The sequence below is a fragment of the Nycticebus coucang genome, chromosome 16 (genome assembly GCF_027406575.1).
Source record: "Nycticebus coucang isolate mNycCou1 chromosome 16, mNycCou1.pri, whole genome shotgun sequence".
Taxonomy (NCBI): Eukaryota; Metazoa; Chordata; class Mammalia; order Primates; family Lorisidae; genus Nycticebus; species Nycticebus coucang.
In genome coordinates this window covers 11,963,487-11,978,871 of record NC_069795.1, presented here as the reverse complement: position 1 = coordinate 11,978,871, position 15,385 = coordinate 11,963,487, and the positions used below count along the sequence as shown (strand labels likewise).

Genomic DNA, 15,385 nt, shown 5'->3' with positions numbered 1-15,385 from the left:
AACATCGACACATGATTTGAGCAATGTACACATTCAGAGTCCCAAATACCACATCTAACTCAGAAATCTGTCATTTAATCAAACTTCTATAATAACCATGTTTGCTCACCTACCCCTTCACTAGTTGTTAAATGCTACTAGTGTAACATATACATATACATACATACATCTATACATTTACAAATGAGCATATAAAAATGATTAAGACAATGTAGAAAATAGGAACACTGTCAAAGGAACAAATATTATATTATAAAATGTACTACAATAAACATACACTAAATATTTAGTAGAAATATTAAAGAGATAGATTAAAAAATGCCATAATACTGTGGGGCCGATAGCTCAGTGGGTAGGGCGCCAGCCACATACACCCAGACTGGTGGGTTTGAAGCCAGCCGGGACAGCTAAACAACAATGACAACTGCAACAAAAAATAGCTGGGCCTTGTGCTGGGCGCCTGTAGTCCCAGCTACTTGGGAGGCTGAGACAAGAGAATCGCTTAAGCCTAAGAGTTTGAGGTTGCTGTGAGTTGTGACACCACAGCACTCTACTGAGAGTGACATAGTAAGACTCTGTCTCAAAAAAAAAAAAATGCTATAACAGAAATCTTTCAAAAGTGTTATAGGGACTGACTGTGGTGGCTCACACCTGTAATCACCAAACTTTGGGAGGCCAAATAGGGAGGCTCACTTGAGGCCTGGACTTTGAGACCAGTCTGGGCAACATAGCAAGATCCCTGTCTCTGAAAAAAATGTAAAAATGAGCAGGGTTTCCATCTAATGTGAAGACTGGGGAGGGATGAGCAGGGTGGTTGTCGGAAGCCATATAAGGTACAGCTTGGCCTTACTTCCTTTTTAAGTAAAAAACAGTTTTACCTTTTCCCGGTAACTTTACCTGGCAACTAGCCAACCAATCACCTTATGCCCCATCTTACTTACTCTAGCCAATCTCCAGTTAACAACTCCTCTGAACCTCCCAACAAGACCCACCCACCTTCCCCGTAATGCTTATAAGGCACAAGTTTTTTCAATAAAGTTGGAGACTTGAACAGAAAACTGTCTTGTCTCCCTTTCTCACGCCCCTTGTTTGTTTTTCTCCTTTAGGTGGTTCCTGCGGCCCCCCGTTGCTGTCCCGCGGGTCGGGACAGGTGGTGGTGGTGTGTACCAGGAGTCCAACTACTTGGGAGGCTGAGGCAGAAGGATCACCTGAGCCCAGGAGTTGGAGGCTTCAATGAGCTGTGATTCAGATACTACACTCCAGCCTGAAGAACAGAACAACGCCCTATGTCTAAAAAGAAAAGGAAAAAAAAAAAAATCACTCAAATAAAGTAAGTCTCCCCTTTATTTTCTGTTTGAATCTTGTGCATTTCTCTCAAAAAAAAAAAAAAAAAGAAAGAAAGAAAGAAAGAAAGAAAGAAAGAAAAAAGTGCTGTAGGATACTACTTGCCAGGCCAGGCACAGTGGCTCACACCTGTGATCTTAGCACTCTGGGTGGCCGACGCAGGTAGACTGCTTGAGCTTACAAGTTTGAGACCAACCTGAGCAAAAGCAAGGCGCCATCTCTACTAAAAATATTAAAACTGAGGCAAGAGGATTGCTTGAGCCTGAGTTGGAGGTTGCTGTGAGCTATGATGCCAGGGCAACATAATTTTTTAATTTTTTTTTCTCAAAAAAATTAAAAAAAATAAAAAAACTACTACTTGCCAGAAGTAGCTGAGGAAATTTCAACAAAGAACAAATTGAGGCCGGGTGCAGTGGCTCACATCTGTAATTCTAACACTCTGGGAGGCCGAGGCGGGTAGATTGCCTGAGCTCACAGGGTTAAGAGCAGCCTGAGCCAGAGCGAGACCCTATCTCTAAAAATAGCCGGGCATTGTGGTGGGCACCTGTAGTCCCAGCTACTTGGGAGGCTGAGGCAAAAGAATCGCTTGAGCCCAAGAGTTGGAGATTGCTGTGAGCTGACACCATGGCTTCTACCGAGGGTGACAAAGTGAGACTCTTGTCTCAAAAAAAAAAAAAAAAGAACAAATTGAACTAGGTTTTGAAGCATGAATAGAAGAAAAATGAATGTGAGATAAAAAAGAAAATATACAAAATTACATAAGCCCAAAAGAGAACAAGGTAGCGTGTAAGGTATTTTAGAGAGTGATGATAATTAATCTTTCTGGGACAAGATCTTGAAGCATCTTGAAGCAGACTTAAGTAGGCTGAAACCCTGAACTTTCTCCTCTATGCCAAAGATTGGCACACTTTTGCTGTAAAGAACCAGACAATATATGTTTTAAGTTTTGTAGACCACACAATCTCATGTCACAACCACTGAACTCTATTGTCATAACATAAAAGCATCCAAGCATAATACATGAACAAATGAACCTATCTGTCTCCCAATAAAATTTACATAAGAGGCAGCAGACCAGACTTGTCCAGAATAGTCTGCAATCCCTGCTCTAAGTAATAGGAAACCACCAAAGGTTTGTAGGCAATGAAGTGAGAGGATCAGTGACAGGATCAGGCCTGTGATTCAGAAAGACATTTCTGGTGGCAAAGAGATACCTGCCAGGGCAAACGAATAGAATAAAGATGTAAACTGAAGCCAAACTGGTACAAACTAAGGAAAGGGTTTTAGTTTGAGCAATATTAAAGAGATATTAGCGGGTGGCGCCTGTGGCTCAGTGAGTAGGGCGCCAGCCCCATATACCGAGGGTGGCGGGTTCAAACCCGGCCCCGGCCAAACTGCAACAAAAAAATAGCCAGGTGTTGTGGCGGGTGCCTGTGATCCCCGCTACTCAGGAGGCTGAGGCAAGAGAATCACCTAAGCCCAAGAGCTTGAGGTTGCTGTGAGCTGTGACGCCACGGTACTCTACCGAGGGTGATAGTGAGACTCTGTCTCAACAAAAAAAAAAAAAAGGAAAAGAAAAGAGAAGCAGGCTGGGTGCAGTCATTCACACCTACAATCACAGCACTGGGATGCTGGGGCGGGAGGATTTTTTGAGGCCAGGAGTTCAAGATGAGCCTGGGCAACACTGTGATATTCCTTCTCTACTAAAAATAAAAAAAATATTGACTCGGTTCCTGTGGCTCAAGCCGCTAAGGTGCCAGTCACATACACCTGAGCTGGCGGGTTTGAATCCAGTCCGGGCCCACCAAACAACAATGACAGCTGCAACCAAAAAAATAAATGAATAGCTGGGCGTTGTGGCAGGCACCTGTAGTCCCAGATACTTGGGAGGCGGAGGCAGGAGACCCACTTGAGCCCAGGAGTTGGAGATTGCTGTGAGCTGGGATGCCATAGCACTCTGCCCAGGGCAACAGCTTGAGGCTCTGTCTCAAAAAAAAAAAGCCAGGTGGACCCAGCTATTCCAGAGGTAACGGCAGGAGGATCACTTAAGCCAGGAGTTTGAGGTTGCAATGAGCTGTGATTGTCTCAAAAAAAAGAGAGATGGGCGGCGCCTGTGGCTCAGTGGATAGGGCACCATCCCCATATATTGAGGGTGGTGGGTTTGAACCCAGCCCCGGTCAAACTGCAACAAAAAATAGCCAGGTGTTGTGTTGGGTGCCTGGAGTCCCAGCTACTTGGGAGGCTGAGGCAAGAGAATCGCCTGAGCCCAAGAGCTGGAGGTTGCTGTGTGCTATGACGCCACAGCACTCTACCGAGGGTGACAAAGTAAGACTCTGTCTCTAAAAAAGAAAAGAGAGAGAGAGATAGACAGAGAGAGAGAGAAGCAGAACTTAAAATTTAGAAAATTATCAGGCTAGCCATATTTAAAAAATATGAAAGCATGTTCAGGAGAGAACAAGGGTGTGGCCCAGTGACCTTTTGATAAGGAAACCAGTATGGATCAGCCATCTCAATAAAAGGCAGGTGTAACTCATCAAGACACTGAAAGAAAATCATCCGGCCTATATTCCCAGCACAGGCCAAACCTGCAAAAGCCCTAACACTAAGAGATAAACATATACACGTTTTTTTTTTTTTTGTAGAGACAGAGTCTCACTTTATGGCCCTCGGTAGAGTGCCGTGGCATCACACAGCTCACAGCAACCTCCAACTCCTGGGCTTAAGTGATTCTCTTGCCTCAGCCTCCCGAGCAGCTGGGACTACAGGCGCCCGCCACAACACCCGGCTATTTTTTTTTTTTTTTTTTTTTGTTGCAGTTCAGCCAGGGCCAGGTTTGAACCCGCCACCCTCGGTATATGGGGCCGGCGCCTTACCGACTGAGCCACAGGTGCCGCCCAAACATATACACATGTTTAGGGTAAAGTGTCTATGTTAGCAACATACTACCATGGTTAAGAAAAATAATAATAGATAAAGCAAAATGGCAAAATATTAACAATGTTGAATCTACTTTTCTTTCAACTTTTCTGTTTAAAAATTTGTGTAAAGTTGAAAGAAAACAGGCATACTACCATGAATTGCCACATGAATATACCTGACTACTACATAAACCAAGAGCTGATCCAGCCATACAATTCCACTCATCCTCTGAAGGCATCTTTATCTAAGCTCCCCAGGACCACTGCCTAGTCATTGTTGCATCCTCTGGAATTTCTTGGTAAATGTCCTATGCCCTATTTTGACAGGGCCACAGCTTTCAATCCACGCAGTGAAAGTAAACCCTGCTGGTAAGCAGTACTGGGAAAATACTGCTTACCAGTACTTTGCAGTAAGGTGAGTTCAAAAAAAGCCTATAGTAGCACTATTTCTAAAGGAAGTAGACATCTTTTTTTCTTTTTTTTTGAGACAGAGTCTCACTTTGTTGCCCTCAGTAGCATGCCATGCTATCATAGCTCAGAGCAACCTCAAACTCTTGGGCTCAAGTGATCCCCTTGCCTCAGCCTCCCAAGTAGCTGGGACTACAGGCGCCAGTCATAACACCCAGCAATTTTAAGAGTCAGGGTCTCATTCTTGCTCATATTGGTCTCGAACCCTTGAGCTCAGGTAATCCACCTGCCTTGGCCTCCCAGAGTGCTAGGATTAGAGGTATGAGCCACTGCACCCAGTCTGAAAATAGACATCTTGAAATAACAAGAAACATCTTCCAGTATTAGCCACCAGAGAGGTGGCTAAAAACATTGACTTTGGGGCAGCGCCTGTGGCTCAGTCGGTGGGGCGCCGGCCCCATATACCGAGGGTGGCGGGTTCAAGCCCGGCCCCGGCTGAACTGCAACCAAAAAATAGCCGGGCATTGTGGCAGGTTGGTGAGCTGTGTGATGCCATGGCACTCTACCGAGGGCCATAAAGTAAGACTCTGTCTCTACAAAAAAAATCTTAAAAAACATTGACTTTGGAGTTAGCACTAATCTGGGCTCACTGTTACATATGACCTCTTCCCAGCTGTGGCTACTTGGACAGGTTCATTTATGGATTCCAATCTTCCTAGAATAGCTACCATGTGCCAGGCACTGTTCGAACTTTAAACTCCCTCAGCTATGGTCTCCTGGTATATAAACTAGGGTAACAGCAGCAGGTTCCTGAAAAAGTGAGAATCGATGAAAACAGAGTGCAATCCTGCTAACCAACCACAGAGACGGCTCACATATGTGACTGCTCTGTAGAGGGCATTCTGTTCCTGGCAGAATACTACAACTCACGGTTGAGAAAAGGATTTCTACTTCTGAGTAAAGATGGTAGTCTATACACAAGCATCTCATTTTGCTCTCTACTGAAACCCCATAAAAATAGGGCAAAGGGAATTTTTAAAAAAATCATTAATTACTAATAGGAAGAACAGGAGACAAGAACAATAAATGGACAATAGCAACTAAGTTAGCACATCCAAGAAAGCCAAATTCCAAGACAGCAGCAGGGAAAGCTGGGAACCAAACCAGTGAAGACCAGGGGGAAGTGGTTAGAAAACAGATCCCCAGATGCTGTCTCTTCTTCCTAAAGGTATTGGCAATTATTCATCCATATCTTGACAGAGTGGGTGGGTTTTGTCCTATGGCTTATGTTCTGGACCGTGGGATACCTGACACAACTGAAAACTGGACATTGGGATGGTATGCTAAATGGAGAGAGTTTCAAACTCTGTTCTAGCTCAGAAGACTGGCAATCAGGTCCTTTCTTTCCAGATAGGAAAACTCTTCTTTGGAGAAACTGACAAACTTAAGCAAATATAAGAATATGGATGTCAGGGCTCCCCTTAACAGATGGCCTGGCCAGATCACTGTGCAGTGAAACATGTAGTTGACAAGCCTCATCCATGTCCTCAGAGCTGTCCAAACACCTTTTTAGTTCCCATTCTTAATCATAAGCAAAAAGTCAAGGACTAATATGCACAGAAAAAATAAGCAGGTGGTAGAAATAAATTATGCAGAAAGAAAAAGCCTAAAACAAAATTATTATAACCACAAAGATAAGAGAAACTATTATATCTAGGAAACAAGAATAGAACACTATCATAAGAAACACTAACAGGCTCAAAAATAGCCCTTGGAATTTAAAACCTGATAGTGAAAACATTCTTAAAATCCAAATACAAAGGTTGGGAAATAAAAGTTAAGAAAATGTAGAAGCAGGAAAAAAAAATAGAAAATATGTAAGGAATTACAAGACCAGGACATTGCTTGGTGCCCATACTTCAGTAGTTAGGGAGCTGGCCGCATATACCAAGGCTGGTGGGTATGAATCCGGTCAGGCCTACTAAACAATGACAACTACAAGAAAAAAATAGCCAGGCATTGTGGTGAGCGCCTGTAGTTCCAGCTACTTGGGAGATCAAGGCAAGAGAATCGCTTAAGCCCACAAAGTTTGAGGTTGCTGTGAGCTGTGACACCATGATACTCTACCGAGGGTGGCATAGAAAGACTCTGTCTCAAAAAAAAAAAAAAGACGACCAGGTCAGGAGTGATGGCTCTTACCTATTAATCCCAGCACTTTGGAAATCCCAGGTGGAAGGATTGCCTGAGACCAGGATTTTGAGACCAGCCTGAGCAACATCACAGCAATGGTAGAGAGCCACGATAAATCAAGGGGGTAAGAGGATTAGCCAAGTATGGTGGCATATCCCCATAGTCCCAGCGGAGATGGGAAGATTGCTCAAACCCAGAAGCCACTGTTCTCCACCCTAGGCAACAGAGCAAAACACTGTCTCTAAAAAAAATAAAAATAAAAAAATAACAGGTTCACACATAAATAATAATCACAGGTGTTTTAGAAGTCTACAAAGGATAAGCAGCAAAATATTTTACTTTTTTTTTTTTCAGGCACCAAGCCTGCAGCAAAATATTTCAAGAAAATTTCCCCAGAATAAAAGTTCTTATATTTCCAAATGTAAGGAGACCACTGAATACTTGAGCTAATGGGTGAAAATAGACCCATACTTTTATATTTCTTTATGTATTTTTTATATTTTATTTATTTCTATTTTTCTTATCTTATTTTATATCTTATTTCTTATTTTCTTATCTTATTTAGATCTTATCCTGCTGCTTCAGACTCCGGAATAGCTGGGAACTACAGAGGCATATCACCACACCATAAATTTTTTTTTTTTAATTGCGACAGAGGCTCACTTTGTCATCCTTGGTAGAGTACAGTGGTGTCATAGCTCACAACTCTTAGGCTCATGCGATTTTCTTGCCTCAGCCTCCAGAGTAGCTGGGACTACAGGTGCCCGCTGCAAAGCCCAGCTATCTTTTTTTGTTGTTTAACAGGCCTGGGCCACGTTTAAACCCACCAGCCTCGAAGATGTGGCCGGCGCCCTAACCACTGAACTACAGGTGCCCAGCTTATAAATCATTTTAAATGTCAAAACACTGAGGTCAAAGTATACATTCTATCAGTTTACCAAGAGAAAAAATATATACATACAGACACAGGTCACAAAGGATTGGGAATAATAATTGCATAGACTTCTCAACGGCAAAACCGGAAACAAGATGACTATGAAGCATTAACTTCAAAAATGTGATGGAAGGCCAGGCATGGTGGCTCATGCCTGTAATCCTAGCACTCTGGGAGGCTGAGGCAGGTGGACTGCTTGAGCTCAGGAGTTCAAGACCAGCCCATCTCTACTAAAAATATAAAACCTAGGGCGGCACCTGTGGCTCAAGGAGTAAGGCACTGGCCCCATATACCAGGGGTGGCGGTTCAAGCCTGGCCCCAGTCAAAACTGCAAAAAAAAAAAGCAACAATATAAAACTTAGACAGGCATTGTGGCAGATACCCGAAGTCCCAGCTACTTGGGAGGCTGAGGCAAGAAGATCACTTGAGCCCAAGAGTTTGAGGTTGCTATGAGCTATGACGCCATGGCACTCTACCTATTTTAAACAAAAATAAAATAAAATAAAAAGATGAAGAAAAATTATTTCCAACTAAAAGTATATTACCTGCCAAAATACCAATCAGGTATGAGGATAGAATCAAAACATATTCAGACATGAAAGTTCGACAAAAAAAAGTTAACTCTTCTTGTCAAGAAGCTACTGGAGGGGCCAGGCATGGTGGCTTAGGCCTGTAATCCCAGCATTCTGGGAGGCCAAGGCATGTGTATTGCTTGAGCTAACTGGTTCGAGACTAGCCTTAGCAAGAGCGAGGCCTCATCTCTAAAAATAGCCGGACATTGAGGCAGGCGCTTGTAGTCCCAGCTACTTGAGAGGCTAAGGCAAGAAGATCACTTGAACCCAGGAGTTAGAGGTTAATGTGAACTATGATGCCACGACACTCTACCCAGGGTGACAGAGTGAGACTCTACCTCAAAAAAAAAAAAAAAAAAAAAAAAACCCAAAAAAGCTATTGGACTTTGAGCTTTACCAGAGAGAATAAATCAATAAAAGGAAATACAGGATGTAGGAAAGAGTTAATGTAGGACAGAGAGCTGAAGAGAACTCAGCTGTGCCCCAGAAGCAGAGAACCAAGCCAGACAGAACCAGTGTAACTCTGGGAAATAATATCCCAGCTGCTACAGCAGCTTTTTAACCTGAGGACTGAATGCCTCAGGAATCTGGCCCAGATTCCTATCTGTACTCAATGGCTTGATCTTGAGCATATGCTGATGCAGTTTCTGCTCTGTTATAGCCCTGCAGCCTGCATCAGCAGAGGACATAACCCTTCCCCCAAAGAGAGGTTCCGCTTTGACCTACCCAGTTAGTGCAGGGAAGCCACGGTGAGCTAAGCAGAAAATGCGGAGCAGCCCACTCCCTCTGATCCTGTTTCTCTTGCAGTTGGTCTCTTACAGGAGAACTCTCTAAATACCAGGACAGAGTACTGCCCATTGACTTCCTCAGAAATGTCCTTGTAAACGGTCAAGGTAGCTGAAGCCATTTCTATTCATGTTTTTCGGAAAGCCTTCATATCATAAGACAATACTGTCCTTTCCTTACACAGTCAAGTTTGAGTTTACAGTTATGAAACAAAATTTCAATACCAAATTTAGAAAGCTCTGCCATTTTCTAATAAGCCTGTCTGGGCCTGAACCATGCTTGAGAGATAAAACTGTGTAATCACAGTCAATTTAATGAATAATCCACTATTGATAAAGACGGAAATAGTTCACAGTCCTATAAAGTTTAACTACAGAAATTAATAAGTATCATTTTACAGCCTGGTAGAGAAAATTAATCCCAAAGGCATTATGATTTTGTTGCCTTATGAAACATTAACTGATTATATCTAACTTAGCAATATTATCTTTTTTTTTTTTTTTTTTTTTGCAGTTTTTGGCCAGGGCCGGATTTGAACCTGCCACCCCTGGTATATGGGGCCAGCACCCTACTCTTTTGAGCCACAGGCGCAGCCCGCAACATTGTCTTAAAACCAGCTCTTTGTTATGGCTTTCATATGAAAGCTATAACCCAAGAATATGGAAAAGGGGTGAGGGAGGGGAGGGAGGGGGGGAGGCTTGGGAGAGGGAGGGTGATTGGTGGGATTACACCTACGGTGCATCTTACAAGGGTACATGTGAAACTTAGTAAATGTAGAATATAAATGTCTTAACACAATAACTAAGAAAATGCTAGGAAGGCTATGTTAACCAGTGTGATGAAAATATGTCAAATGGTCTATAAAACCAGTGTATGGTGCCCCATGATCGCATTAATGTACACAGCTATGATTTAATTAAAATAAAAAAAAAAAAACAGCCCTTTGGCTCGGTGCCTGTAGCAGTGATTACGGAGTCGGCTGCATACACTGAGGCTGGCAGATTCAAACCCAGCCCAGGTCAGTTAAACAACAACGACAACTGCAACAAATAAACAGCCGGGCGTTGTGGCGGGCGCCTGTAGTCCCCGCTACTTGGAAGGCTGAGGCAAGAGAATCACTTAAGCCCAAGCATTGGAGGTTGCTGTGAGCTGGGCTGCCAAGAAACTCTACCCAGGGCGACAAAATAAGACTTTGTCTCAAAAAAAAACAAGGAATTCTGGACGACACCTGTGGCTCAGTGAGTAGGGAGCTGGCCCCATATACCGAGGGTGGCGGGTTCAAACCCAGCCCCAGCCAAACTGCAACAAAAAGCTGGGCGTTGGGCGGTGCCTGTGGCTCAAAGGAGTAGGGCACTGGCCCCATATGCCAGAGGTGGCGGGTTCAAACCCAGCCCCGGCCAAAAAAAAAAAAAACAAAAAGCTGGGCGTTGGGGCAGTCACTTGTAGTCCCAGTACTAGGGAGGGTGAGGCAAGAGAATCGCCTAAGCCCAAGAGCTGGAGGTTGCCGTGAGCTGTGACACCACAGGACTCTACCAAGGGCGACAAAGTGAGACTCTGTCTCTAAAAAAAAAAAAGGAATTCTAACTTTTCTGTCTGAATGTTTTACTTGATATTCTTCTGTAATGTGTAAATTGGTTTTGTTTTTTCTTTTTTTTTTTTTTTGTAGAGACAGAGTCTCACTTTATGGTCCTCAGGTAGAGTGCCGTGGCCTCACACAGCTCACAGCAACCTCCAACTCCTGGGCTTAGGCGATTCTCCTGCCTCAGCCTCCCGAGTAGCTGGGACTACAGGCGCCCACCACAACGCCTGGCTATTTTTTGGTTGCAGTTTAGCCGGGGCCGGGTTTGAACCCGCCACCCTCGGTATATGGGGCTGGGGCCGGCGCCTTACTGACTGAGCCACAGGCGCCGCCCTTGTTTTTTTTTTTTAATGTGTAAACTGTTTTTAACAATCTGAATGTTACTTTTATCATCTAAAAAGGCAACCCAATGGCTCACACCTGAAATCTCAGCACTTTGGGAGCCTGAGCCAGAGGATTCCCCCAAGCCCAGGAGACCAGCCTGAGCAACCTAGCACGACCCATTGTCTACATAAAAAATGTTTTTAAATTATCTGGGCAGTGGAGGGGTTTGCCAGTTAGTCCCAGATACACAGGAGGCTGAGATAGAAGGCCTGAGCCCAGAAGTTTGAGATTGCTATGAACTAGGTTGATACCATGGAGCTCTACCCTGGGACAAGAGGGTGAGATTCCATCTCAAAAATAAAAAATAAATAAAATGGAAATAAAAATAAAATAATTCTTTACCTTGGCCCCCAGAAGTGAATTCAGAAAAGACTAGCCAGTGTGGTGGCGCCTGTGGCTCAGTGAGTAGGGCGCCGGCCCCATATGCCGAGGGTGGCGGTTCAAACCCAGCCCAGGCCAAACTGCAACAACAACAAAAAAAAATAGCCGGGCGTTGTGGCGGGCGCCTGTAGTCCCAGCTGCTCGGGAGGCTGAGGCAAGAGAATCGCGTAAGCCCAAGAGTTAGAGGTTGCTGTGAGCCGTGTGACGCCACGGCACTCTACCCGAGGGCGGTACAGTGAGACTCTGTCTCTACAAAAAAAAAAAAAAAAAGACTAGCCAGTGAAGCCTGCTCTAATCCTAGTTGGCAGCAGAGGAGAAATGAGAGTAGGAGTGTCTCTAGAAGAGGAAAAATATAACCTCACCCTGCTCTAATCAAACCTGCTATTCCTACAGCATCCATATTCCAGGTAACTTTCTTTTTTTTTTTGAGATGGAGTCTCACTTTGTCGCCCTCAGTAGAGTGCCATGGCCTCACACCTCACAGGAACCTCAAACTCTTGGGCTCAAGTGATTCTATTGTCTCAGCCTCTGGAGTAGCCTGCCACAACGCCCAGTATTTTTATAGCTGGAGTCTGGCTCAGGCTGGTCTAGAACCCTTGAGCTCAGGCGATTCAGCCACGTGGGCCTCCCAAGTGCTAGGATTACAGGGGTGAGCCAACACGCCCCACCACCAGATGACTTTTGGTTTTCATTTTAATAACAGTCTTGCAACACTATTCTCAGTAAAAATGTTTAACGTTTGCTTTATGTGTGAAATTTGTGCAGTTTTTGTTTGTTTGTTTTTTTTTGTAGAGAGGAAGTCTCACTTTATCTTCTCGCCCTCGGTAGAGTGCCCTAGCATCACACTGCTCACAGCAATCTTCAACTCCTGGGCTTAGGCCATTCTCTTGCATCAGTCTGCTGAGCAGCTGGGCCCACAACGCCCCACTATTTTTTTGTTACAGTTTGGTCAGGGCCGGGTTTGAACCCACCACCCTCAGTATATGGGGCCAGGGCTCTACCCACTGAGCCACAGGCGCTGCCGGAAACTTGTGCAGTTTTAAGGCCAGGTGCGTGTGGCTCACGCCTGTAATCCTAGCATTCTGGGAGGCTGAGGCGGGTGGATTGCCTGAGTTTGAGACCAGCCTGAGCCACAGCGTTGTGGCGGACGCCTGCAGTCCAAGCTAAGGCTGAGAGGCAAGAGAACAGCCTGAGCCCAAGAGTTGGAGGTTGCTGTGAACTATGACACTACGGCACTCACCAAGGGAGACAAAGTGTGACTCTGTCTGGGGGGGAAAAAAAAAGAAACTCGTGCAGTTTTAAACTAAGACAAAAAGACTGAAACTGATAAAAGAGAAGGGTGACAAGCCTGGGAGTAAGAACCTCTAAAGTGCCGAAGTAAGGATTCAAGAACTAGTGAGGTGGGCAGTTTAAGAAATGAGGTGGGGACACTCCGAAAGGAGAAATCGGGTCTCTGATAATTGCCGATTACACATTCACACCAATCCCAGGCTCCCACTTCCGCGCCCCCTCCTCCCACCCAGCCCTGGCAGAGGGGTGCAACCCAGCACAGTCTCTCTCACTGCTTTGGTTTTAAAAGGTCATATACTTATCTTTCAGATTAAAGCACCTTCCAACTTAACATGTTAAAAACCAAAACGGTCTTAGTCGCCACTATCATCACTACCCCGACGATTCTCTGCTGCTGCCTATCTAAAAGGACACTGAAAGCTTGATTAATTGCCCAAAGAATTTTGTTCCTCTTCCACTTCCCCTTCACATACGGAGGGAGTCAGCAAAGCTCCTGAGACACTGACAGATTCCCAGTAATAATTCAGAGCAAAAGCGAGGGGTGAAAAAGGGCTTGAATCGCCCCCGGGCACCCGTTCGGGCCTGCAGAGAGCGTCGCGGCCACCGCATAGCGCTCGGTAAATCGTTCCCTCCCATCCTGGGCGCCCCGAGAAGCGGACAGGCGTGCGATGGAGACCTTTCCGGTCCACCCCACTAGAGCAACCTGACAGCGAGATGCGGCGGCGGGATGGACGGTCCGGGCCAAGTGGAGGTGGGGGGAAGCCGCGGTCGGCCCGAGGGGACGCGAGGCCAGAGCCGGAGCGGGAGACGGAGGCCCACTCCGCAGACCGGCTGGGTGCTCGGTGGGCCCGAGTTGGCCGGCCGGCGCCGGGCGCAGGGAAGAACAGGCCGGGCGGAGTCGCGGCACCTCGCAGGCCGGGTTGGGCCTGATCAAGGAGCCTCGGCACGTGCCGGCTGCTGGCGCGAGTCCCCCTAGCGTCCCCGGGCGCCGGAGACCCGCCGACAGCACTCACCCTGCTTCCTCCGACGCCCACGCCGACTCGAGGCGCGCGCGTGGGGAGGAGGTGGCTGCGCCACCGCAAGGCGAGGTCCTCAAGCTCCACCTCAGTCCCAGCTGCCGGCAGAAGACGCCGGGCGCTAGGCTAGGGCGCCGGTGAGGCGGGGCGAGGTGACGTGAGCATGGCATCAACCAGTCGGCGGTCAGTAAGTGACTTGCCGGAGGCGGAGCGGGGCGCGAGGAGGTGGAGAGAGGGCGTTATCCGGGCGCGGCGCGGCGCTCTGAGCTCTAGAGCGACCAATCGGCGTACAGCAAGTGGACGTCCGGGGGCGGGACAGGGTGGGGCGGGACGCCAGGGGGCGGGGTGGAGCGCCCCGGCTCGGCCGGTGTCCCGGAGCGGCGTTGCGAACCCTGCAAGTTGCGGTTTCTGGCAGCGTAGACCAGACCCCTTCTGTCTTCTGGCTCTCACTGCTGCATTTCTGAATGGGGACTTCAATGCAGCAACCCTGAGATCACTGTGCGGAGGTGCCCAAACCCCAGAGGACAGACTCTCCCTTTGCCGCTAGGCCCATCAACGTTGTCCGCGAACTGGCCAGAGAGGGGCGGTCTCGGTAACAGAAAGTCTTTACAGGTGCATTTTCTAATCCCCTCCGTTCAGAAATGGAGCCGGAGAAAGGTGAAGTTACGCGTCCGACGCTGCTTGGCTACTATTTGTTTACCCGAAGTTACCAGTAGAACACAACTACTCTCCTGATTCCACCCTGCTGATTTTCCCTATCTGTCCACCCGGACTTTTGACTTACAGTCAGGTCTATTTCAGGCTCTTGAATTTTCAGCTTTCAAAAATACAGGTATTTGAAATATATTGAAATTAAGTTGATTCCAACATTTCACCGTCAGAATTTCAAATTTACTAATTTAAGTCTTTGGTAAAATTGCAAATCAGCCTAAAAACAGGAAACCAAAGTCAGGATGATAATTTTACTCCATAAAAGGAAATATTTATTTCTGCAGTCTAAACTCTGAAGACAATGAATACATTTGTCAGCTGGTTTCTTTCGGTTACAAGTAATAGGAAAAGCGATCTCAAACTGGCTTAAATAATAAGGAAGACTCTGTGATTCACACTACTGGAAGATTAGAAGTATGGTGTGTGTTATGTTTATGTCTCCCCCAAATTCTTATGTTGAAATCCTATTGCCAAGGTGATAGCATTTCCAGACCAAGGAGTCTAAACACCTGTCACCCAAGCCAATCAATGGAGAAGCAGATGAGGGCGGCGCCTGTGGCTCAGTGGGTAGGGCGCCGGCCCCATATACTGAGGGTGGCTGCCCTGCCCTGGCCAAACTGCAACAAAAAAATAGCCGGGCGTTGTGGTGAGTGCCTGTAGTCCCAGCTACTCCGGAGGCTGAGGCAAGAGATTCGCCTAAACCCAAGAGCTGGAGGTTGCTGTAATCTGTGAAGCCATTGGCACCCTACAGAGGGTGACAAAGTGAGACTCTGTCTCTAAACAAATAAATAAATAAATGGAGAAGCAGAGGAGAGTTCAACAGTTTCACTTTCATTTACAGAAAAGCCAGCAATTCCAGAGAACAGCAAGGA

The 15,385-nt window shown here is 46.2% G+C and overlaps 1 protein-coding gene across 4 annotated transcripts in view; it reads right to left on the bottom strand.

The window, feature by feature from the left end:
- Positions 1 to 13,946, bottom strand: part of TMEM50B (transmembrane protein 50B) — a 41,763-nt gene extending 27,817 nt beyond the window's left edge. For 3 of the 4 annotated variants that reach the window (XM_053564577.1, XM_053564580.1, XM_053564579.1), the window contains exon 1: positions 13,800 to 13,946. The gene's annotated coding sequence lies outside the window, so the exon portion shown is untranslated. Of the gene's footprint in view, positions 1 to 1,208; positions 1,255 to 13,799 lie in introns of those variants that run through there. The other variant, XM_053564578.1, reaches the window with a different exon arrangement.
- Positions 13,947 to 15,385: the final 1,439 nt, after the last annotated feature.